Here is a 27,385-nt window from a genome sequence, read left to right as displayed (position 1 = left end):
AATTCTAAACATGGAGGAACCATTTCCCCTTAATGGGAGCCAGAAATCCTGTAAGTGCTTGAAATGGCATTCACAAGTCTGAATGGTAAACAGATAAAAACAGGAGCGCACCAGTTGCACAAGTGACTTGCTTGTCACAAACTTGTCATTGCAGTAATCTAACATTTCTTTCACAGAGCCCAACGGAAAGTATGGAACAAACAGGCCCTGCTGACGTTTTGGCTCTGCTAAGCCTTCCTCCGAGCTGAAGCATCTGCAGCATCTTCCTGTTCTAGACTCTTTATCTGCTGAAGTTAGCCGATATTGTACATGTCAAACAAATGTTTGACTATTGCATTAACAAGTTGATGACAAGCAAGTTATTCCTGCTACCGAAATACTGCTGCTGTTAGCAGGCTGCCATTTTGACCTTCATCTTATTATACAGAAGAACCCTAACAGAGCAGAGCTAGGAAGATACCAGTATTGTTGCCCAGGCCTGCACAGATAAACAAAGACCACCAGTCTAGGGCTTAGATGTGGCGGTATAGTGGATGCGCCAAGTGGTTCCATCAGGGTTATGGATGGGATTTCCTGGTAAACCATAAATATTGCAAACACATTGGGCTGTCCTAAGGATTCTTTTGCTGAGATAAAGGGAGCTGCACAGAAATTCATTTCCCTCCACCCCACACACACGTGCACACACACTGGCCTGTATATACTTTATAAAATGTTAATAGCTAGAAAAGTTAATGAAAATTGTATACCAGCTTTACATAGTTTTCACCAGTTCTTGGAGTTCCTCCTATCAGTAGCCTCTCCTAACCTCCTTCTCATTCAGCATAACATCTGGAACCATCTAAACCTGGTGGGAACCATGCTCATATCCCCTGAAAGTGAGGTATGTCTGTTAGCCTCCTCACAGAAACCTTCGAGAGCCCCCTCTAGGACACTACCTGTTCGTCTCCAACCTCAGCTGCCAGCAGGGAGTGCTCATATGCTGTACAATTTCCACCTCTTGCCTCTCTGGTTGAGGAGCCCTCCTCCCCTGGGGGCCCACCCTCCATGTTCCCTGAGTGTGCAGGCTGGTGGTCCCGGGCTTATCAGCATACAGAGCCGAGCTGGAGCCTGTAACAGGAGCCTTGCCTGTTGCTCTTCATATTCTGCCTCTGCCAGTGCCTTTGGCATATCAGCACTTGGAACAATGGAGCATTCGCCCTGAGACTGGCCTTTTCATAAGGCTGAGCCTCTGTTATTCACCATGGTGTCAGGTGCCCTGTCTTCTTTTTAGACCCTTCGTTAAGGGTACATCAATACTGTCTTACCTGGTTTAAATATTGACATGAAAAACTTGCCTTCTGAGACTTATTTTCTGGCTGGTGCCCCAGGTGCTTTCATTTCTTAAAAGTCTTGTGTAAAAATGATTTTCATTGTTCAGCCACGAGAACCCAAATTTCTTGCCAACATAGTGATGGGGCTTAACTTTCTTTTAGATTTGGGAAATCGACCACAGTACTGTCTCCCAGATGAAGTGTTTGACTCCCATCCCAAATATCCCGTGCTGTAATCTAGACCTCAGCTTTGCTACCTCAGCAGCCAGGTGGGAAGGGTGTGAGGAGAGGGTCCTGTGTTTACACAGTTAAGGATCTTGTCCCTGGAAAAGGAAGGGAAGGTAGTTTCAGACAACACTTTTATTTTCTGTAAAAGAAAACACGTAAACGAACAATTTGAATTTTAAATGGAGTTTTAGTGACTTTTTCTTTCCTTCTAAAGTTCCTAATAGGATTTCTGTAATGATTTTTTGTTTTCTTTCTTAATAGAACTTGAATGGCAGAGAAATGATATGCTATTTTTGATTCAGGAAAAAAATAAAAATCTTTTCTATAGGAACTCTCTTTTTAAATACGCATTAGGGAATAGATAATGACAACAAAAAAAATATTCTCTCTTCCTATTCAAAGGGATAGCCGATTAGGATAGTGTATGTGTTTTTAATATATATTTACTTACCTATTTGATTGTTTATTTGTCTATTTATTTTAAGAAAGCAAGAAAGGAAGGAAAGAAAGAAAAATTCTTCTACTGGAGTAATTTCATTAGATTCATAGAATTTTAGGGCTGGAAAGAGGCTTGATGACAGGGCTGTGACTTTGTATCACAGTGGAAATTGAGACAGGTGGATACCGAGGCCCAAAGATGTTTAATAACATGAGCAAAGATACACCAGGATTGTGCCAGAGCTAGGCCTAAGTTGAGATCTGACTTTCAATTCAGGCAATACTCTTTCAGAAATTACACTGTTTTTTAAAACTTTTTTTAAACAAAGACAGTCTCATTTGAGTAATTTACATTGACGTGCTTAAATCAAGTAGGGCATTTGCTTTTGGAATAACTGGAGCTGTGTACTGGCTAAGCCAACTTAGGGATGCACATTGCAACAGTTGGGAGACAGTTCTTCCTAAGCTGTATTTTTTTCTGAGTTGCGTAAGAAACCATTATAATTTCAATTAATTTTTTTCTCTTACGAGATTTCAAAGAAACACTGTCTCCATTCCCATTTTGGCACCTGAAAACATATAGTTTTTAATAGGTCCACTCCTTTAATAAGTATTCATTTAAGTAGGTCATATTCTAACATTCTTGGAGATAAAAAATCTTTTATCAAATTAAAAGAAATCTGTTTTTTATTCCCACTTTTAGCCATGTTTGAGTTGGTCCTTGTAATTGTCAGTTTCAGCAAAACACTGATTAAGTCAAAACAGCAATGATTTTGTTTGTTTGGGTTCTTTTTGTTTAACACAAGGAGAAAAATAAATGCATTTACCTTTTTGCAGCTCTGATAATTATATACTCTATTTTTCATTTATGCAAAACTTATTTTTGAGGGTTTTCTTTTTGTTTCATTTCTCTGTTTTTGCATTTTCCAAACATCTGTACCGTGGCTGGTGACGAGAGTAGCAGTGGCTGGCACTTTTCCTCCACGTTTTGAGAGAAGGAGAATTGGCTGGAATAAAACCTTGCTTTCCATATGGTCAACTTGAAATACAGCATTGAAAAGGTATCGTCTCTTTTTCTTTTCTGAAACCAGAGGTGAAACCCACAAACAAATAGCCATCTTGATGCCAAACCACCTGTTGATTCACATCAGAAAAGTCCTTGGCAATGCATCCCCCACTTCATCAGTTGAAAAACCTAAATGAATGAATGATCTTTGTGCGATGGTAGCATCATATCAACAATATATGCTGCTGGTCACTCACTTAAGAAAGCCTAGATTCTACTCGTAGTCAAGAAATGAATTGAAAGTTTTGCTTTTGATTCAACAAAATGATCACTTTGTAAATATGTGTGGCTGTGAAGTGCTGATTGATTCCTAGAATATTCAGTTCTATTGTCAGGGACAGTAAAGAGAAGAAGATGACTCTAGTGCTTTCTTTTCCTTTGAGTAATTCAAGTTAGGAAAAGCAGTAGTCATTGTCTTATCAATTTTGTTAGTGTCAAATATTTCAAACATATAAAGTATAAAGAACAATATGAATCCAGCACCCAGGTTAAACAAATACTAATTAATTTGGACCGTTTATTTCTGAACCTGTTTTTATCTTCTGTTATACCATTATAAGTGACATCCAGTGAAGTAGACAAATTAAGTGTATAGCTTGATGAGCTTTTATGTAAGCATACATCCATGTGATCACACCCAATCTAAGATACAAAACATTCACAATACCCAAGAAGAGTCCCTCATGCTTCCTTAGAGGTGATATTCTCCAAAGCTTTAACAAAAGGTTAAAAATAAGCAAAACTATTCTGACCTCTATCGTTATGAATTATTTTTACATAAGCCATATCTTATGGCTTATATATCCTACTGTACTTATCACTGAAATTTACTTATTGAGTCTTGTGTTGTTAGACATTATTTCTAATGTTTCCCCTTCACAACCAATACTGCAGTTAACATTTTTATACATGTTTATACATAGAGGAGGAATTGCTAAACTGTAAGAAACAATGCATCTTCAACTTACTAGGAATTATAAAATTTCTCTCCAAAGTGATAGTACCAATTTATATTCTCATTAGCAATCTATGAGAGTTTCTCCATATGCTTCACAACATTTGGAATGGCCAAACTTTTTAAATTTTTGTCAGCCTAATGGAGATTAAATAATATCTCATTTAAAAATGTTTTCACTTATAATCTACTGGGATTTCCTCATGTGTGTTGCCTATTTGTATCTTTGCCCATCTTTCTATTGGGTTATTTGCTTTGCTGTTGTTATTTTAGACAGCTTTTGGTTCTGGTTTTGGTTGTTATTGTAATATTCTGGATTCTCATCCTGTGGGCAATATAGATTGCAAATATCTTTTTCCAATTTATAGCTTCTCTTTTAACTGTGTCTATAGTAGCATTTATTTTTAAAGCTTCTAATTTTAATGCAGTTTATTGATATTTTCCTTTATGGTTTGTGCTTTTATGTCATTTAAGAAATCCTTCCACATGACAAGGTCATCCTACATTTTCTGCTATAGTTTTAAACTTTTGCCTTTTACATTTAGATCTCTAATCTTCTTGGCATTTATTTTTGTAGATGGTATCTTACATGCACCCTATTTTATTCTTTTTCCATGTGGATAACTCAATTATCCCAGCACCATTTAACAAATTAGTCATCCTTACCCACCAATTTGTAATGCCATCTTTTGCCTACATCAAATCTGTTTTTGATCCAGTGGACTGTTTCTCTGCTCTTGTGCCAACACCATAGTGTCTTAATTACCATACTTTTATAATATTCTTATTATTTGGTAAGGTAAATCTCTCCACACTGTTCTTCTTTAAAATTCTCTTGGCTCTTCTTGGCCTTTAGCTATTCAATATGAATTTTATGGTTGGTTTGTCAAGTTTGGCAAAAGCCCTTCTGATTTTTATTTGTAATTACATTAACTTTAGAGAACAATCTGGGGGATAATTGACTTTTTATAACATTGTCTTTCCGTCAGTTAACAGACTATATTCCTCCACTTAATCAGATCTCCCTTCATGTTCTTTAATAATGTTTTATAATTTTCATCATAATGGTCTTACTTGAACCTATTTTGTTTGATTTCTTCTCATATAACTTAGGTTTTTGTGCTTTTATGTATAGAATCTATTTTTGATTTCATTGTTATTGGTTATTATTAGTGTATATTCAGCAACTTAGCTGAACTCTCTTATTAGTTCTAATGGCTAAACTGGAAATTCTCTTAGGCTTTCTACATGGACATGTGTATCATCGGTAAATAATGACAGCTTTTCTCTTAAATTCTAGTTCTTAAATGTTCAATTTCTTTTTCCTGTCATATTGCATTACTAAGACCTCTATATAGCATTGAATAGAAGCAGATATTAGGAATATCTGTTCTGTTTCTTACTTTAATGGAAGTGTTTTGGAAATGTGATATTTGCTTAGGGTTTTGATAAATCAAAACTATTGTGTTAAGGAAGTTCCCACTATTTATTTATAGTTTGGAAAGCATTTTTAATCAGGAATACTAGTTGAATTTTATCTAATGCATTTTCTGAATCACTAATATGATAAAATTTCCCATTAACATGATAATAATTTATGTGATATTAATACATTTTCTGATATTAAAATTTTCTTATATTCCTGGAAAAAACTTCACTTGGTCCAGTATGGTTTTTTAATCCACTGTTGAGTTTAATTTGCTGATATTTTATGTCCGCAGTATGTTTGCATAGGGAGATTGGTCTTTAATTTTCCTTTCTTATATTGTTATTGGTGTTTTGGTGTCATGGTAATACTAGCCTCATAAAATAAGTTGAGCAGCATTCCTTCCTTCCTTCTTTCCTTCCTTCCTTCCTTCCTTCCTTCCTCCCTCCCTCCCTCCCTCTCTCCCTCTTTACTTCCTTCCTTTCCTTTTTTCTCTATTTCTAAAACAGTTATTATATTATAAGGATTACCTATTCAGAAGATTTGGTTAAACTTGCCTCTAAAATCATTTGCACCTCGTGTTTTCTGTCAGTAGGGCGTAGGTAGCATAGGGTGAACTTTTGGTTATCAGTTCAATTTCTTCCATGGTTATTGGTTTATTCAAGTGTTCTATTTCCTCTATTTCCACTTAAGTCAATTTTAGGAAGTTTTTTTAAGAAAAATATACAATTAAAAGTTAATCAATCTTTTCAAATTTATTTGCATAAAGTTGTTCATAAGAGTCTTATGATTTTTAATTTTATCTATAATTGGGTCCCCTCCTTATTACTAATATTATTTATTGGAGCCTTTTCTCTTCTTTTACTGTTTAATATTTTTCTGTTTCATTTACTTTTTTCAAAAACTGACATTTTATTTTGCTTATCTACTTTATTGTGTCTTTGTAGTCTATATTATTACTTTTTTATTTTATCAACATTATTTTCTGCATTCTACTTTTTTATAGTTTAGACCATTTATCCTTTTCTAGATTCCTGAGTTGAATTATTACTCATTTAATTTCAATACTTTTTATTATTTTTAAAAATGAATTTTAGTCTCTAAACTGTTTTTCAATTTAGCTACATAGCATGTTTGATAATGTAGTTTTGTTCGATTTTAAGTATTTTGTAACATCTTTTATTTTTAACCATTGAATTATTTCGAAGTGCATGTTTTTACTTTCTAAACATATATTTGCTCTATTTTTATTACTGATTCTGAATTTAATTGCACTATACTAAGAGATTATGTTTTACATAGTTTTAGTTGAAAAAATTTTTTTGAAATTTCTTTTGTGACCTGGTACATGGATTTTACTGCTGGGCTTGAAATCTATGGGCGGCTTATCTGTTTCTTTAGTGTTCATACTAACATTTTTGTATGTATACCTAACTACATATTGTTCTAATTAAAAATAAAATCCTCTTCTTAGTATTTCTGGCTTTCTCCTTAATGTAAAAAAAGATGCTTAGCGTATTTATCTACTTACTAAGTATCAATCTTGTTATTGTAATTGTTGAATGGAGTTTTAGTTTTACCTATTTGTTTTAAACTTATACAAAAGTGGTTATAATTGATTTTTTATAGTCAATGCTTAATTATATTTACTCATATATTTTAGTCATTACTGTGCCCACTATTATTCTTGGATTCTGTGGCTTCCTTTCTAGGTTCACTTTTCTTCTTGTTGAATTACAGGTGTTAGTAATTCGTTAGAGAGGGCACTGGGTGGTACATTTTGTATATCTAAAAGTTTCTTTATCTTTTATCTTAAATAACAATCTGGGTGTTTTTGCTCAGCATTCGAAGATATTACTCAATTATACCTTAGGCTGTTGTTCTGTCAACTATCATTACTTAAGAGAAATCTGCTATCAGTCTATTTTTCATCTCTTTGTAGGTAGTCTGTCTTTTCCCTCTGGTAACTTTTAAGAGTATTTCTATATCCTTGCTTTCTTATGGTTTCTTTGAAATGTGTCTAGATGTGGATTTATTTTGAATTATCAGTCATGAACTCAGGGTATACTTTGTATTTTCAGGTCTCTAATTCTAGAAAATTCTCAGCTATTATCTTTTCCTTTATTGTTTCTTTGTCATTACCTCCATTTTTTTTCTTCTGGGATTCTTATAAGATATGTATTGGTGTTTCCTAGTCAATTTACCATATCTCAACTGCTGTTTCATTTTCTAAAAATATATTTTACACTCTGTGACTTTTTTCCTGAGTGAATTCTTTAATAGTACCTATCAACTCACTTAATCCTCTCCTTGAAATTGCCTAATTTTAAGTTATGCCATCTCTTGCATTTTTATGTCAATGAACATATTTTTCATTTTTAAGATTTCTGGTTGTTTCTTTATTCACCTATTCTTATCTTATTGCTGTCTGTTTTTATTTAATAGTTTCTTGTTCTTTTAAATGATTGTTTTATCTCTGAGCATTGCAAAGATACTCATGCTGAGGTCATTGTCAAACAAGTCTATAAAATCAAATTCTTTTGCAGTGAATGTTCCAATTACTGATTTTGTTGGTTGTTTTTCTTAGCATTAGATTTCTTGCTATGTTTTAGGATTTTGTTTTGTAGGTTAGTGTTGGTCATAAGGCATTTTTGTCTTGTCTCTTGGTTTTCTTTCTCTCTCTCTCATTTTTTTTGGTGAGGGGGGAGGGGGAGTGAGGAAACTAGCCCTGAGCTAGCCAATCCTCCTCTTTTTGCTGGGGAAGATTGGCTGTGGGCTAACATCTGTGCCCATCTTCCTCTGCTATATATGTGGAACACCTGCCACAGCATGGCTTGATAAGCGGTGCATAGGTCTGCGCCTGAGATCCAAACCTGTGAATGCTGGGCCACCAAAGCAGGGTGCAGGAACTTAACCAATAAGCCACCTGGCCAGCTCTTCTCTCTCTCTCTCTCTCTTTTTTTTTTTGTTCATACATCCCTGATTAGTGGTTTTGCAGTTGCCTCTATCTGGATTCCTAGTTCTAATCCAAATCTTATAATGGTAGCTTTCAGCTTCTTTCTTTTAAGAATATTTGATCATGAGGCTGTGTCTTTATCTTTCCACCTCTCAGTGTCTGCAGCTCTATATATGCTATTGCCCCAGACAGCAGTTGGCCAAATTTTTTGCAGCCTCTGCTGAAGTAGTGAGCTGGGCTCAGTTCCATAATTTCATATGGAACCTTTTTGGCTCCATTACTCCAAAGAGCTAGACTCCTAGCCACCTCTGTGTGCTTCTGGATCCAGATTTCATCAGGCTTATGGCTTCAGCCCTCTTTGCTGCTTTTAGTTTCTTTGCAGAAATGATTACCTTCTTTTTAAGACTCACTCTCCCTCTTTGGTTTTCTCATTTTATATTCTATCAATTTTTTCAGCTAACAATACATCTTGAACAACACTCCTTTGATTTTTACCTCCCTTTTATTTAGATATATCACTTTTAAAACAAATGTTATAAATAATAGTTATTATTGAATGCTTAGTTGTGCGAGGCACTGAACTTTATAGATATTATGTTATCCAGTCGTCTCTATGATCAGTTATTTTTATTCCCATTTTATAAACTAGGAAATTGAGCTGAATAGGCTAAATAAATTCCCCCTTAGGAAAGAGGTCATAACTAGTAAATGATGGAAGTAAGATTTGAACTCGGTTTTCTCCATTATCAAAACTTCTCCACTATCAAAACTAGTGCTCTTAAGGTACTACCCTATGATTAGATTTTGTGAGTATTTTTAATCCTATGTTATAGTGCTTATTTTTAATGCTAATTAAATTAATTACTATTTATTGTTGTAAAAATATATCTGGTCTTATCTCAGAAATTTTATTTAATATTTTCTGTGTTTTTATGCATCTTTGTCCTCTCTCTTTTTCTCTTTTGATATGTGACTGTTTTATTGTTATCAGTCTAGCAATTTGGAATTTTTAAAGCATAGTTTATTCTTCTAGTAATGATTACTGTTATTTACTTAAAATATTTAGGCCTATTTTCTTTAATTATCATTATTAATGAAACTGTATGCTGTATGAAATAAGAAATTTAGAATGTTGCTTCTTCATTCCTCTCCCCCTACCCAATATCTCATTTTTTGTTATAATACATTGTGTCAGGTATAGATCATTAGTTGTTTTTATGATACAGTTGTGGAGAGGATAATCAAAAAAGCTGGATCATTTCTTTAGGTATGAAAGAGCTTCTAGCACAAAGTAAGTGCTTAATAAGTATTTGCTGAGTATGAAATGAATGGACCTGTTTTGTGTGCACACACATGCACACAGAGGAAAAAACAGAGCTGAGATCTCTTTAGAGTCTTCCTCTACTGCTGGATGACCCACCTATTTATTTAACCCTTAGATTTTGTAAACTGTTGAACTTCCATATGATTTAATAAATACTCTTTCTGTCAATACTTTTGTTAGGCAAACAGGCTTTGTGAACCAACCCTTTACAATCAATGAGCCCCTATCAAGTTAGTCCCATTCGTAGCTATTTCCACATTTGCGCCTTCTGCCCACCCTACCCCTACAAATAATAAATATATTTGGCAACTCCCATTCTCACATCAGTGACTACTGTTAAATTTTCATTTGGCAGATACTGTGTGATTCTTGAATATGAAATAGTGATTAAATAGCAATAATTGCATCATATTCAATTGCTAATAGCCCATGTTCTTCCAGAACATTTCCTGTTGTTTACTATTTAAATAGAGACATTTTGAAGTAGTTCTTATTGTTTTAGTTTTTAAGGGTAGTTCTTAAGATCCTCAATTATTGCAAAAGGAAATTCTTTATAGAAATTGCTAGAAAAATTGGATTTTCCGTTGAATACCACTAAATATTACCAAGAAACTTAATGATGATCTGCAACATGCTAGAATAAAAATATGATGCTTCTATTATAGCAGAGCAGATTAAAGAAAACAATGTAGATTAACAAGAAAAAAGCAAACTAGTATAAACTGGGTCATTTGCTGATGTGCAAATTTTATGGAAATTTTAATGACATTTGATCGATTTATAAGAAGTACATATTATTTGTTTTTATAAGAACATTAAAGCTTTCTATGTGGCATGATTTTCACAATCTTTTTTACATAAGAACAGATTGAAATTAAACTGTCTTCCTAGCTGTTTCTATTTTTTGAATTGTAAAAATGATTTTCATTATTCTCTATTTAAAGGGCACTGAACAGGGAATCAGGAGACTTGGTTTCTAGTCCCAGTTCTGTCATTTAACCAGCTCTGTGACCTGGGGCAATTTATTGAACTCTTTGAGTCAGTTTCTTTATAAACGTAGAGCTGGGCTTGATGCTCCATAAAGCCCCATCTAGTGCTCGTGCCTAGTGTTTGGCATTGCGCCTATCTCTCTCTCTCTCTTTTATATATAAATACCCACATATAAAAACTTAACTGCTTATAGGTTCCATACATCAATAACCTAAGTTATTCAACAGAATTCATAAGGAAATATCCAAGAATGGAGTTAATTTTCCCCTGAATAAGGCAGTTGAATTTAGCCAATAGATAAATAGCTGGGAGCTACTGTAGGTTCTTGATCAGGACTGACATGATAAAAGCAGTATTTTCAAAAGTACTGTTAGGCAGCAGTGTACAGAATGGATCAGAATGGAAGAAATCTAGGATGCAGGCCAGGCAGGATGAAGTAAGGAGTCCAGAGTATAGTGATGGCATAAGAGGTGAGATGGAAGCAAAAGATACGAAGATAACTGAGATATGTATTTGTTCAAACAGAACATCTAAGAAGATTATAAAAAGGAAAATCATGAAAGAGGAAATACAAATGAATAATAAACGTATGAAAAAGTATTTTAACTCACTAGCACTCAAAGACACGATTTATAATAATAATAATTCTCAGGGCTGGTAAGTGTACATTAAACTGGCACTCACATAATAGTAACAGTGGGGGGTGTATATTGAAGCAAAATTCTGCATAAAAATATGGCATTATATTATGAAGAACCTTTCTTTAAAAGTGTATCCTTTCGCCCAGTAATTTCACTTCTAGGAATCTACCTATAGGAAATAGAAACTCAGACAAAGATTTATATACAAAAGTGTTTATCACAATGTCATTTATAAAAGTGAAAAAAGAGAAAAACAATCTTTAATATTTAATCAGAGAAATTATTAAACAAATTAAGGACCATCCATATATATCATTGCATATAATAATTGTTAATTGTATAGTTATTAAAGATATTTTAAAGAATTTTCTACTAGGAAATACTCATGAAATAATGTAACTGAAAATACTTGATCCAAATGAAATTTGTGTACCTAACATGATCCCAGATTAGAAAACTGAAAGTATTTGGTTACAATCGAAGGAAATCATTGAAATGTGAACAGTAGTTACCTCTGTATAATGGAATTAAGTGCTATTTTATTTCTTCTTTTTATTAAACTTTCTAAATGTTCTAAAAATACTCTAATCATTGGAAAAATAAAAATTTTGAGCAAACAATGAATAATCTAATTAATTAATTCCAAATTTAATGATAATGCACCTTAAGAATACATGTCTACTATTTGTCACCTCTTAAAGGATCAAAATGTTTTGCTTTTCCAATTTATTAAGCTTCTGAAATATCTGAGATGTAGATATTCGGAATCATATCATATTGAATATGATATGACATTTTCGGAATCATATCATATTGTTTCTATTGCCTAGTGTTTCTCAGAGTCTCTCTTTTTCTTATTTGGATCCTTGTACATTTGCCTTAGGTTAGCAGCCTGCGCTTTGACTTCCCAGAACCTTATTTTCTTCACTCCATCAGTCAGTTCTACATTAATATACTCAAACCACATTTACGTGTATTTGAGGTTATCACAAGAAGGAGAAATCTAGATCACTCTTTATATTTTCAATTGTTTTTAACTTTTAAATTTCTCAGTGTAAAAATTTCATAATCTAATACTAGCATTTTGAGTAATTGAAACAGATGAAAATTAAGTAAAGGAGACAGCCAATATGTCACTATAGAGTCACTTTTATTGGGTGAAATGAACTACTACTGATAAAATTTATCAGGCACCCATCTCAAGAATAGAATCTCGGCTGCTCTATGTAAGAATGAATAAACATAACAACTTACTTGGCTCTGTACCCAGAATTTAGCCAAAAAAGAAACCCAGTTGGATGCCAGAAAGAATGAACCAGATAAAGTTTTATCGGCTCAAAATATACAAGTAACTTAGTCTGCCCTGTGTCTAACAAAACTGTATAAGTAAAAATGTAATCTTTAAAAATCTAAATTTTTAGATTTTTTTTGCCAATGGCAAAGTGCTGGAGCAACAAAAAATTTCCAGACCGCACCCTCTTTCCCTTCGTCTGCCAGGAGAATGAACCTCTCTCTCTCCAGCTCCAGCCTCCACTGACTACAGGTTAACCCAGAACCATTTGTACACAAGCTCGCCTCTTTTTCAGACCTGCAAGTTCAGTGAATACAGAAGCTGTGTCCTATTTATCTTTGTTACCTCAGGTTCTGGCAAGGTTCATGATTGTTGAATGAGCTAAAGAAAGATTAAGCAACTTAGTGTAGATGATTTTAGTATCTATAAAAATAATCTAAGGAAAAAGTTACTTGGATAGAAATGCTCACACCCTATGTCTTATTATACAACCCATCTTACTAGTATTTAGGCAAGTTTCTTTATGATGATGCTGTCAACAAATCATGAACATTTTGGGGAGTAAACATCTTTAAAGAACATATTTTTCTGCTGGGCTAAGAGTTAAACTAGCTCTTAGTAGTTCTAAAGAGCTCTTGCAATGATGAGTGTGACACCCACAAGAAGTTACTAAATCGCTCTGAATCTCAATTTCCTCACCTGAAAGATGAGAATAGTAATAATACTTACCTTATAATCCTTGCTGTGGGGATTGGATGAAATCTTGCATATGAAAACAGCATCATGCGTGGCTAAACCCTTGGGCTATTATTAGTAGAATTGATGCCTCCCAGGACGACTGGTTGTACTTGCACATGCATCTTGACAATTGGGACAGAAGATACCAGTCTATCAGCAGGGCTCTCACTAGATATAGAGTCAGCGAGTTTAAGTGCATAAGCCAGTGCTTTTCAGGCTTCGGCAGCATAAGAATTACTTCGAAGTTCATTTAAAATGCTGATCTTTGAGTTCCACCTCAAGAGATACTAATTCAGTTGATTTGCTCTGGGGTGAAACCCTGAAATATGTCTTTTTAACATGCTCCTCAGGTGATTCTGGTGTAGCTGGTCCCAGACCAAGCTCTCAGTAACCCTGGCATCAAGACTCCATCCCAGCCCTTGACTGTGGATTACCTCCTGCCTCATGCCATCGTTCCCCAGGACTCGCCCTGCTCAATACTCTCTGGCTTTGCTGGCCCCCACCTCCCCACCCCCCCTGAAAGCAGAAAAGAATAGGGAAAACAAGGTCGATTGGGAAAACTTGAGTAGCTGCAGTAAATTATCTGTTATTTTGTATTATTCAGACTAATGATCTTCTGCATTAGTCCAAAACTGAGCTGACTTGAGTGGTAAGCTTGAACTTTTGAACAAGAGTTTTCCCCCAATAACTGTAGAATGACTGGCTATAGTAAAGTTTATCTCCTGTTTTTTCATAGAATTTCTACCTATAGAATTTAGATGAATAAGCACAACTGAAGTGCAAAGTGTTAAATGTGTGCTTTGATTTAGTCAATGCATTTGCACATTGAAGTAATTAGGATATATTTAAAAGCATTCTGCTTGCAATACTTTGTTCTCCATTTCCTACAAATCAAATTAGTGAGGGGTAGATTTGATTTTGACATCATTTTGAAAATATTTTCTTTTTCTTTTTTTAATTTTATTAGTATTCCATTTTTACAAAGTTCAAAACACAACCAACTGTGACTAAATTCATAAAAACAAAACAAAAAGTCCAAAGTGCAAGAAAATGAAAAACAGCACAGAGTAATATGCAGTAGAACAATGTAAATCATAGCTCACGGATATAGTTCTAACAACACACCTTATCCATGTCTGATCAATTAATGACAAATACTTATTCACAGAACAAACAGCTCATTCTTTTACTTTGATTGAGAGCCCCAAATCCAATTATTCCTCTCAGTCCAAATAAATATGAAAAGGCAGCCGGATCTACTTAGAAAAATCTTAACCATCTCCTGTTTTCATTGTACTATATGTACCGTAATGAATGACTATGAAGAAAGAATATAAAGGATGTTTTCCTTGTTTGCTAACAAAGCATTCAAACAAGATTATTTATTTTTTAAATCAAGTTAGATTTGGCAGAATCAAGAAATGTTTATGGAGCTGTGCGGCACAGACAAAGACAGACCCGAGTTTGAATCCCAACTCTGCACACTGTCTGTGTTGTCTTTGACAAAGTACTTCACCTCCCTCAGCCTGTTTTCACATCTGTCAAGTGAAGTTAATAGTATCTACATGGCAGAGTCATCTTCTTAATATGCAATAATGTATTTGAAGTGCCTGGAATTAAAATGTACTCAATAAATGGCAGTTATTATTATTAATTCGGGAAGGTTTCAGGGATAAGAACCCAAAATCCTAGGAGGAAAAAAGGATACACAGAAATACCCTGCGTTCTCACTTTACGGAGGCTAGTTACAGGAGTCACAGGTGTTATCCTAGGATTTTATCAGGATTCCTACAGAAGGGATTGTTTTAACCCTATCATCTTCTTGCCACCCAAATTGTTGTCCTCATTGTAAATCAGTGACCTAAAACTACATGTTGAGAAATACCCCTTATACTATTGATGTGTAATTTTCTAATACAAATTATCATATTCTTTTATTGAAGATAAACAGTACTTTGGACTGGGTGCAGATGACATAGGTCTAAGTCCTCTTATTTTTTTCTGTGTAATTTTATAGTTTTAGAAGTATACACATGTATGCATAGAGTGAAGGGGAGATAGAGAATAAACGAGAACAGTAGATTTATTTATGCTTAGGAAGCAAAGATGGTATCCTGTTCTACCCTATCTTCAGTGACTAGCTCTGTGTTTCCTCTGTAGAAAGTGCTCATAAAATGTTTGTTGGATTAATAAAATAAGGAGAAACACAACGCTGAGAAAATATCTATATAGCATAAAGGAGCCAGCTCAAAAGTAACATATGCAGGTAGTAGGCAGAGATCTTAAAACTTACTCATGGGTATAAACACCTGTTTACTTAGGATGGCTCCATGTGGAACTGCAGTCACTTTTATTCAGAGACTAATTCTCAACTGGAGGAAGCAGCTCAACTAGGAGAGCCAACTGACCTTCAGTCAGAGAGCCATGACATGACCTTCATGTCAGAGCTAGAAGGAGCCATAGAGGTTTTCTAATCCAAGGGCCTCATTTCTCAACTGAAGGAACTGAATGACTTGCCCAAAGACTTGGCAACAAAGTTTGTTGATACTCAAACTTTGGTTTCCTGACTCTGGTCCAATCCATTTTATATTCTACCATGTTGCCTTTGTGTCCCCAGACTGTCCCCCTGGGCGTTTCTATATATGCACAGTAGCTTCTCTTTCTTTGACCAGGACAGTGCAATGGAACATCCATCAATGCCCCTGATTAGAATCATCTCACCTATTATGGCATTTTCCACAGAGCCTAAAAGGCCACAATGAGGAGATTCTGCCTTTGACTCTCAAGTTCAATTTTTTTATCAAGAAATAATCTATATTAAATTATTATCAACCCTTAACAGCATATCCAAATTACTTTAGCGCTCTTTCAAGTGGTTATTAGCTGGAGCTAAAAGGAATGGAGAAGAAAGAACCATTATAATTTGAGTGGGGAGAAAGTGAAGGAAGAATTCTGCCCTTGGGTTGTCACCTACGGGAAGGCAGGTGATGGGTATATAGAGGGGGATGGGTATCCAGAGTATCCAGGAAGTCACTCAAGGATTTGAATCTTAGAGAAGGAGAGGGGAGACAAGAAGAGGTGAAGGAATACAAGAAAAAGGAAGTAAAAAAGGGAGAGTGTACCGCAGGTAGACAATAATTTGGTCTTTTGGTTCATGATTGCCTCTACTTGTAACCCTTGTGCTCAATGGAGAAGCCTTGTGTTCAGGTCATGTGTGTCCTGTCACAATGTATATTGCTACTGTCAAGTAATGACTAGAATTCCTTGAATTGAGTAATAGCGACATCCATGAAAGAAGAAATAAAGCACTTGGTAGGTAAATCTCTCCCCCATCCACCTAAGGAATGGAGGAAGTGTTGATGGGATGTTGATGGTGAGTTAAACTGGCATACCAGGAATTTTTATAAATGGTTTTCCCATGCTCCATTGAATCTGTGGCTGAGACTTTAGTTGTATACCAGCTGTGCGTGCAAAATCTCATAATTATTCTTACTGTATTAAGCATTTTATAGCAATTTTAGCTCTAAAATGCTATGCAATAGTTTTTATACAAGTGTACCAGACATGTAAGCTGTTCCAATGAAAACATTTCCTTTCATTCAGACACATGGTTTTAGGTTTCCAAACTTAGCTCTTTGCATTGACGGAACAATCTTTAGGACAGACATCAGGTTTTCTGGTGGGGGAAGAGGAAGTAGTTGCATTTTCTTGCACAGACTTTATTTCTTCAAGCAGCCTCATCAGAAAAGGGGCATTTCGCTAACTGTACAATACTGGTATTAGCAAATACTGCCGCTGAGCACCAGCTCCTCCACAGCCTGTTCTGTTGAGAAAGGCACTGGAGAGGAAGCTCGGGTTATCTCTGCATCGCTCTGGGGTGTGATGACAAACAGGCAGAAGGACTTGGACTTAACCTCTCTGCAGAAGGCTGACGCCTTTAACACTACTGCACATGCTGCTGCGCCCTGCAGTGGTAAGACTTGGGCCTGAGCCCAAAGCTGGTGTGGAGTTTGAACCCTTGGTATTCTGGCCCAGGGCCAAGTGCTATCAATGGAACCCCACTGACACCTTTAGTTATTCTTCCTAGATTAGGATAGTAATTTACTTGTCTCTTTGATTTCAAGTGTCTGGTTTTGTTTCCAGATGCCTCCCAGCTCATCTGTATTCCAGGGGTTTCAAAAGACTTTAACCTCATTGGTTCTTTCCTCTGTCAGTTCCATTTGGTGAACACAGGAGGTATACAGAGACTGGAGAGAGGCAAGGGAGGTGGTTGTGCGTGTGTGTGTGTGTGTGTGTGTGTGTGTGTGTGTGTGTGATGGAGGAGGCCTTAGGGGGAGGGTTTGGTGAGACTGTAGGAATAAATGAAAGGCATATTCACTTTCAGAATATCAGCTATTATACCATAGCAAGTCAGGATGGAGTGTAAGAGGTGATGTGTAGGACAATGTACTGAAAGTGTCATTAGATAGATTCATGTGTAAAAGCCCTCCAACCAGCAGTAATCTCAAACTCCCCCAATGATTACAATATATGAAAGAGATGGAGAGACCATAGAAATTTTATCCCAATGCCAATAGGTAACGGCACTTGGATTTTTATATGCTATGGTAGGAAAAGGCATTTATGCAGGGGTGTCATTCCATGTTTACAAGGGCCTGTCTAGCACTGTTTATTGATTTTACTGCATTTCTTTCCCCAGGACCCTGTAGATAGATAATTGCTAGAAATGTCCATCATTAGCAGAGCAACGAGTGCGACCATTGCACTAGGAAAAAGATACACAGAGGACCCTGCAAGCAGGCATCAAATCGGGGGGGAAGAGTCATACAATAACACGTGCAGCTATAACTCCAGGCAAACACACACACAACACCCTGTGTAGCCATTGCACTGAGAAAATACACAGAGCCCCCTGTGCAGCCATCACACATCAGGAAAATACACACATGACACTTCTACGCAACCATCACACCAGGCAAAAGCACAGACATAAAATGCTAAGTCAATAGGAATGAATAGCTCATAAAAGCCTACTGGAATAGATCACATCACAGCCAGGTACATCTGTTCTCAGCACTAACCATTATCGTTAGCTTAAAATGCTTAAAATCACTGTGCATCCTCAGGTCTAGGGACAGATTATTCCAAGAAGATTCTGCTAAATAGATTTGGCAATGCAGTGAAGGGGACCTCCACTACATTAAAGTGATGCATTTTGCATCTCAAAGGCTGTCAACTGTATTTAGAGAACCTGTTTGATGGAAGAACAATGCTCTAGGACGGGAGAGCAATTTTTCCGGCCCTTCTAAATCTGGGGGTGATTTTTACCCCAACTTGAGTTAAACGTACAATTGAATGGGCAACGCTCAGATTGGGAGGTAGCTAATACAAGCAGAATTGGAAACAGCTTTCATCGGTGCTGCAAAGGCAGTCACTCCAGCCTGTTTTTGACTGGAACTCTAAGGTGGAATGGCATATCTAGAGGTCTTAGTGAGGTCGGACTTCAAGCCATCGACTCGAGATACATAAGTAGTAACTACAGTACTTGCTTCAAAGGGTTGTCTGCCCAACTGGGGGGAATAAAGGAACCACCCACCTCTTCTTTTGCAAATGCCTTCTCTTTATCCCCTTGCCTTGATCTGTGATGTTATCCTCACTGTGTGACACAGGGGTTACAGCACTGGGAGGGAAACTCGGTTGTGTCCTTCTGAAGAGCTGCCCCAAAAAATAGTTAGAAAGAGTTTCAAGCTTGTAGTTCCATGCTTCAATTACAGTGGCGTTATGTGTTTCTACTGAGTGAGACAAGTTTCAAGCTAGCTTGTTAAGAATGATTTACACCGTAATTCTAGGGAAAAATAAATGCGAGTGACTGAGATTTGAGAAAGAAGAGTAGGGAGGAAGTGCCAGACTAAACGAATCCTAAGTAAATAGGGTGGGGCTGGGTTTGAGTTTGGCGTTGTTTTTTAGTGTTTTTTGTTTGTTTGCTTGCTTACTTTAAAAAAAAAAACAAAAGAGAAAATATATGTATTGTTGGTAATGACTTCTCTCACCTGGGTGGAATGAAGCAAAAGAAAACAGAATCGCTCCATTTGCTCTGTGTAAAAGCAAATTTTAGGGAGAGGACAGGTGTTTCTCTTAAATTCGCATGACAACATCTTCCTGGGAATGAGCAGTACTGGAAAGGAGAACTAAGAATTCCACTTCTTTTTTTCCCCAAATGTGGCAGAAAAGGTTTTGTTAGGGTGAGATAAGCATTTTCCATAAAACAATGCAGTGGTGACATGAGGTAATTACATGGTGACTGGGACACACCGCATGGCATACTGGAGAAATTACATGATACCTACGTGATAACTATGGTAACTCTCATTATAGCTACTGTATTATCTCCTGATAACTATATAATTAGTTTGTGTCACCAAAGCACCCTAAACGCATGCCTGTTCCAGCTACTCTGGTAGAAAAAAAAATAAACTTTTTTGCAAGGGGGAAAAAAAGCTAATGAAGAAAGTTGCCAAGAACAGATATTTTGTAATCTGTGCTGAATCTCTGCTGGAAAACATGAACAGTAACGAAGCTGAGAAGACAGTAAAAGAAATTCGGGGCAAGGTGCCAGACGCCCAGACGGAAGGAGAATGTGGACCAAAAGATTGCGACAATCGGGTAATTATGGTTTATGAATTTCAGCTTTAATCTGTAGTTCAGTGAGTCCTGATTAAATATCTGTTAAACACAATTAAAGTTTGTTTTTGTATTTCACCGTCTTGATCAGAATAATTAGAGACTGCGTGTTTCATGTCAAAAGTAGCAAGAGGAATTTTAGTGAATGAACATCGTTTTTAAAAGCCATTTGTAGCACCAGCTGTTGGCATTATTTTATATTTTAGTGTTATCAGCATAAAGATGGTCCTCTGGATGCTGAATAGTTTCCAGCAGGACAAGGATGTTATGCTGTCATGATGGGCCTGTGCTGATGAGGCTTAAGTGCTTAACGGCTAATGTTCGCTGGAGATGGTGGACAGGGGAGACGTAGGTCAGGGAAGCAGATATTTTGGTGAGAGAAGGAAGACATTTGAGTTAAGTTTACCCAAGCAAGGAGCTGAGGGAGGGAATTTCTCATGGTAAAGTCATTTGTGTGAACACCTGCAATGCTGGTTAGCTTATTAAGACAGGCTGTATATAGTGCCTGCAGGGAGGGCACAAAAAAGGTGTGATGAGAAGTCCTGGAACTTGGTCCTGGTTGGTTCTTGGCTAAAAACCTGTGTCTTTTATTCCTAGAGTTAGAAGAAAACAGTGCTGAAAGAACTTACCATATTAATAATTCTTTGGCTAGGGTTAGCAGTATGAATTCTGCAAAAGGACAAGTTGGAATACAAGTAGTATTAACTGAAACTAGGTAAACGGGTAAAATAAGACTCTACAAACCAAAACTGAGACTATGATTTCCGTACACATGTGCCAAAAGTGGGGCTAGAGAGTTGTAAGTTACTATCTCTTTAAAAATTATGAAAGAGGGTATGTAAAAATTTCTATGCAGCTTACCATGATATGAGCTTTAAAGAAATAAGATGCTGTTTTGCTTGCTATTTGAAATTTGAATACCTAGAATATTTTGGTCCCTCTGATAGAATGATGGACCCCACGCCCCCAACAAAGATGTCCATGTCCTAATCCTCAGAACCTGTAAATATGTTGCCCTGCCTGGCAAAAGGGACTTTGCAGATGTGACTAAATTAAGGATCTTGAGATGGGAAGATTATCCTAGGTTATCTGGGTTGGCGTAATATAATCACAGTGTTCCTTGTAAGGGAAGGCAGGCAGGAGGGTCAGAATCAGAGAAGATGTGATACTGGAAGCAGGGTCAGAGAGAGAGATTTGAAGATGCTACCCTGCTGGCTTTGATGATGTAGAAAGGGGCCCTGAGCCGAGGAATGCAGGCAGCCTCTAGAACCTGGAAAGGACAAGGAGAAGGATTCTCCCCTACAGTCTCCAGAAAGAACACAGCCCTGCTGACACCTTGATTTAAGGACTTCTGACCTCCAGAACGGTAATAAATTTCTGTTGTTTAAGCCATTAAGTTTGTGGTACTTCATTACAGCAGCAATGGGAAACCAATGCAGTCCCCAGGAACCTGCTCCCTGGATTTGATATCCATTTAAAAGTTGTCCAGTTAAAAGTGCATCTGGATGCGAGAAAAACAATAAGCCTCTATGAATTTAATCTTCTAAGGCCCATTCTCCAGGCTGTCTCTATAGTATCATTTGGAGACACCTGCTATGGTAAGAATTAAGAAAGCCTATGTATTATGAATTAAAATCATGGACAAATTCAACCCTATCCCCCAGCACCACTTACCAACAATATATTCCACGAGTAGAAATGTTTACGGGAAGGGAGGATTGTAGAGTGAGAATCATTTCTCTAACAACAGTAGCATTTAACATTTGAATACTTCACCACAGTTTAAACCATTTCGCTTTGCCAATATTTGGCCCTTTTTGACCTAGAGAAATGGCAATTTCATATGGTTCAATGTACCAGGTGTTATTTAAACTTTCTAAGACTTAGATTAAAAGGTTTTCCCAAGATTATATAATTAATAAATGTGAGAGTTATGTAGAGTTTAGGCTAGGAAAATGCTTATATGCAACATATTCAGGTAAAAAGAGGGTCAAATCCCAACTGGCCAGAGATGTTTCAGCAGAGTTGAGGATGCAGGTGTGTGTTTCATGTGCCATTCCAAAATGTGACAGTTTAAAAATCATAAGAATGCTGTAGGGTAAAGTAAGTATAACCCAAAGAGACACAGACAATGATTGAAATTTGCTACCTAGCATTTTCGTATTCCAAAGAGCATATTCTACCATGGAGGAAAGTGGGATAGCACAGTGCTTTAGAATGGTATTGCTTATAAGGATTCCTAGCCTCTTTTGATTTATAGCTTTCATTGATAATCTGTTGAAAGCTGTGGACCCTCTCCCCAGAAAAGGACACCGTACCTTTTCAAAGGATTCGCAGAACCCCTCAAACCTCTTGGTGGACCTCGGATTGATTATCCCTGGTTTACAGTTGTGTTCTAATAAAAGCACAGTGGGACTGCCTGGTGTGACGTGATTGGAGATGAGAATTGTGCAATACTTATTTGCCACGTGATTTTGGACCAGTCGTTAATGTACACTGAGGTCCAGGCTTTTAATTGGTAAAAATTAGTACTTTTGATGCTCAAGTGCTAGGAAAGTACATTTTGTTTTTAAAGCATTTGGGGGTACATTTAAAGAACAACTGCATGAAAAGCACTGGTATTGCCCTTGTTTACTGCTCATTCTTTTATCGTTTAGTCATTCATTTATTCAGCAAATATTTATTGAGCCCCTACTGTTCTAGGCACTGGGAATATGGCAGTGAGCAGGACTACAAGACCCTCTTTCCACTACAAGATTCTCTTTCCTCATGGAACATTCTAGTTAGAAGAGATAGTAAATATATAAACATACTAACACACATTGATGAGTAAAATGAAGAAAATACGAGTGTAACCTAATAGAGATAGCACAGTAAGGAGATAATATGAGCTGAGACTTGAATGATGTTGGAAACCAGCCATATGAAAATCTGGAGGAAAAGCATTTCAGGCGGTTGGAATAGCAACTGCAAAGACTCTGAGACTACAGTAAACTAGGCTTGTGAATTATGAAAGGAAGTCAGCGATGAAGAAGTATGTTGGAGATGTGATCATAAAAGGAGTCAGGGCCGGCCCCGTGGCTTAGCAGTTAAGTGCACGCGCTCCGCTGCTGGTGGCCCGGGGTTCGGATCCTGGGCACGCACCGACGCACCGCTTCTCTAGCCATGCTGAGGCCATGTCCCACATACAGCAACTGGACGGATGTGCAGCTATGACATACAACTATCTACTGGGGCTTTGGGGGAAAAATAAATAAAATAAAATTTAAAAAAAAAAAAAAAAAGAAAAGGAGTCAGGAACCAGGTTATGCAGGCTTCATTGTGATAAGTTTGAATTTTATTCTAGTTGCAGTGGGCAGCCATTGGATATTTATGTAGTAGGATCTGATTTCACATTTAAAGAAATCCTGTAGTTGCTGTACAGAGAATGGAGTGTAGGGGAGCAAGAAGAGAAGTGATCCCAACTGATTCGTTAAGAAAACGGCCAAAGCTGAAGATAGAAAGTAATCTCATGACAGTGTAATATATTGCCTCGTAGAGAACTTGAGCAACTTTTGTGTTGAGCAGCCAAGAGAGTAGAAACTGATTTATGAAGTATAGCGTCTCATATGTCTTTGGTCTATTAAAGGATTGTTTTGGCCTAAAAATGTTCTTCCTGAGAGGAAGAGGAAAAGGAAATGTGAGCACAGTCCAATGATGTTTGTAAATGAAGCAGAGTTATTTGGTGGGAAAAGACTTGTTCAAGTAACTGAGAAAGTCACCAGCGATCTGGAACTTGAATAGATAAGGGAGTTATTGTGAGTTGGGGCCCATTTTATTAAGGCTCATCACAAGTCAGCCTCCTCTGTTTCCTAAAACCTGCCTAAGATCACATGTCATTTAAACTCTTCCTATGCCCGTTTGAAATATAGGTTTAAATGCCTTGCTTCTTCACCACCATCTGCCCCTCCAAGTAGTCCACAGCGACGATCACCACAGTGATTGGGGCAAATGTGATGCAATTTGAATGAATATCAAGAAAGGAAGAAATTCTGTTATGTTTATAGGTATATCCCAACAGAATTAAAATGTTAGGTCCAGGGGTAAATATTAGTGCAATGTATTTGGGGCTTTAATGAGCCACCAACTTTGCTTGCGAGAAGTTAATTCTATTATATTTTGTCAACCAGTTAAAACCCTTAATAAATGGTAAATCATATTAAATATACCCAGGAAGAATGCTTGTGTAAAAATAGTGATTTATTGTTAGCTTATGGACAACTTATTTTCACTAATAAACTAGAAAATTATGTCAGTCATTTCTCCATGATATTTATAAATAATGCAAATTGATACAATAATCAATTATATATGAAAATATATGTAGAAAATCATTCAGGAGGCAAGGGGCAGAAGCCTTTTCCAAAGAGGCACTCCTGTGAGACTATAGGCTACAGCTTCAGGGTAGAGGGAAGAGATGGACAGAGATGAGAAAACTGCATTAGAGTTAAGGGTAACTAACTGGAAGTGAATTTCATAATCAGAGTTTCTAGAATGACCTTGCAAATTATATTTCCAGGGAAATGTGGGCATAATAGTATAGTATCATGGAGTATCCTTATTGCATGGACCAAAAACAATTAGGTACTATATAGAAAGACATATTATAAATGCTAAACGTACTGAGCTTATTTAAATGAAAGCTTAACAACTGGTTATTATTTCATTGTTGTTTTAATTAAAGTTGAAAAACCCTATAATAGAATTCCCTGCCCTTCTGCCACCCTAGGTCTTTATGCTATCTTAAACCCTTCCCTCCCTTCAGTTCCCAACTGCCCTTTCTCTGGGGAACAGAATATAAATTATCCTATCTAAATTTCAAGAATGACTATTCCCACATGAGAGCATATCAAAGCTGAGAAGAGAATACAGAACTCTTAACAACCAGTACTATTCACATCAGCTCATCTGCTACCTCCTAATAAAACTGGTTGTTAATCTTCCCTGATTTGTCTACATCTTTCAGGTAATAAAAGTGTCTAAACCGTAATGCATTCTTCCAGAGAAGATAATCAGGTAACTTAATACTTCTCTGCTCAGCGACACAATGTCCCTTTGTATCCAGTCCCTGAATTGAATTGACATTTCTAGCTGACACTTTACATCAAAGGTCATTTTTTTCAGTTCCCTATCTGATCTTTTTTATTGTCTTCTAGCATATTCCTAATACTTAAAAAGATTTCTTCCTCCCCGGCAGTACACTGAAAGCTTCCAATTTCATTATCTCATTGGTATATTTCATTAATTATTAAGATCTCTCCAAATGTAAGTTTCTTGTCCCAGGAAAGTGGCTGAGTCCCATCATTAGAGATATTAATAGACAGAATATTGTGAACACCAAAAGCATAGTTAAGTTGGGCATAACCCTGAACTGCCAAAGGAACAAAGATCTCCCAAGTAGAAAGAGCTCTCCTAACTATAATTATTTCATAAGGGCCATTAATTACTTAGTAAATTTTCTTAAAAGGGACTGAGTCAATGTGAGTAAAAGATTTGGTTTCCTTCATTTATTTATGTTGAGCCATTCAACTCATACAGGTTGGAAAACAATTTCCGAGGCAAGGCCAACTAGTGTTTTGTGACTTAATATAGATACTGCATCCTGAAGGTTATCTTTTATTTTCCCTTAAATTTTGGCTATTTCTACTTTACCCTCCTAAAAAAAAAGAAAAGCATAAAAATATTATGATCTGGTAAAATAACAGAACTTCCAAAAATTATTTACTAAAAAATAAACTTAGCCATTAAGTGTCGAATGCTATCGAGGTTATTGCCAAAAAAAATTGGATGGAAATTAAAAATCAGAAATAACATCACAGAAATATGAAAAATATGGTGCCCTGTCTAGAATCTAAAAGCCCTGAAGATATAGTACTGCTACCAGAACTAAGGGAGACAGGATTAAAAGAGAGATCACAAGAGAATATCCAGCTTTAAAAAGGATGTCTGAGAGCTGAGGAAGAGATATGTTTTAGATGAAACTTTAATAGTGATAGAGCATTTACCAAGGCATAAATAGTCTATAGAGTGCAAGTTATCCTATCTCCCAAGGAGATTTGATAGTAAACGCAGATGAGATTGTGAGAGTAGGAAGGATTTAAAGGAAAAGGTCAATATAAGTTAGATGAGAAAATAGACGTGTTGGGAGATATTTTGAAAATCATGAGTTCATACCACGTAACTCTTTGTCTTTATCCCTCTTTGTAGAAACAACATGTGAACAAATCCAGAGATGAAGGGAAACCCACAGGAAGGAAACAGTTAACTTTTCACTGGCATGCTTATTCTATTTTTTTTTTAAATTTGTGTTTATATTAGATGGTGGGATGTTGTTGCATTCCATTGATAGAGAGGATAAAAAAAGAAAAAGAAAAAGGAGTGAAAGGCACAATACCTATGTTATCTCCCAATGTATTTTTGAATGACTCTGATCCAACTTTCAGTTTCAAGCTGTTTAAATCCATGTCACTGATGGGTCCAAATCTAGTGCTAACATGTTTGGGACAATTAAAGTCAGCAGGGTTTTTGGCAACCTAACCCAGGCTTTATTGTATAAGGGGTAAACAGCCACTTGTAATTTAGTGAGTAAGTGCATGATGCACATACTAGCCCCACTGAAAACCGATCAATTTCTGTGCTTGGCAGTGGCATTCATAAGGCCCCTATGGAGCATTATCCCATGCCTGAGGATCATTACTCTTCCACAGAAGCACTGACAGATGTGATGAATGGCAGTACCTGGGAAGAGGAGTGTTTGGATGTTTAAACAGATTACATTTTCCTTTTAGAGCAGTAGACATTAGATCACATCTTAGACTGTCTACCCATGCAGACAGTGAGGATGAAATCAGGGCAACTTACGTGTGAACTAGTGAGATTCAGGTGCACCAATCATTGTTTCTATTGGGGGAAATGGACTTCACTTTGCATCCTGTCACAATATTATATGTGCTGCAAGCAATGGGTTATAGCCATATACAGCTGCTGGATGCTGGGCTGTCAACAGGCATGAGATTCCGTCCATCACTATTATCTACAACAAGACTCATTACCTGCCAGCCAGTAAACATCCCATTTACACCATCTGCAATGAATTAAAAAGTGACGAAAAGAATCAGGATCTGTTTGAGTTGCAACATGATTGTCAAGTTCATTTTTGTCTTTGGAAGCCCTTCAGTTCTTTGAGAGACTTTAGGGAAAAATATATGATGGAGAAACCCAGGAATAGCCTGGCAGTGACAATGGCCGATAATAATTGGCAGGTTTTTAACCAGGAATTTACAAATGCAATTAGCTTCT

The 27,385-nt window shown here is 36.6% G+C and overlaps 1 protein-coding gene across 1 annotated transcript in view; it reads left to right on the top strand.

Annotated features, from left to right (window-relative positions):
• Positions 1-27,385, top strand: part of ZBTB20 (zinc finger and BTB domain containing 20) — a 535,929-nt gene that overhangs the window by 307,516 nt on the left and 201,028 nt on the right. Inside the window, exon 6 of the mRNA XM_058555832.1 lies at positions 2,941-3,040. The gene's annotated coding sequence lies outside the window, so the exon portion shown is untranslated. The remainder of the gene's footprint in view (positions 1-2,940; positions 3,041-27,385) is intronic.

Source organism: Diceros bicornis, chromosome 15, assembly GCF_020826845.1.
Source record: "Diceros bicornis minor isolate mBicDic1 chromosome 15, mDicBic1.mat.cur, whole genome shotgun sequence".
NCBI classification, from domain to species: domain Eukaryota; kingdom Metazoa; phylum Chordata; class Mammalia; order Perissodactyla; family Rhinocerotidae; genus Diceros; species Diceros bicornis.
This window is presented reverse-complemented; position numbering and strand designations above follow the sequence as displayed.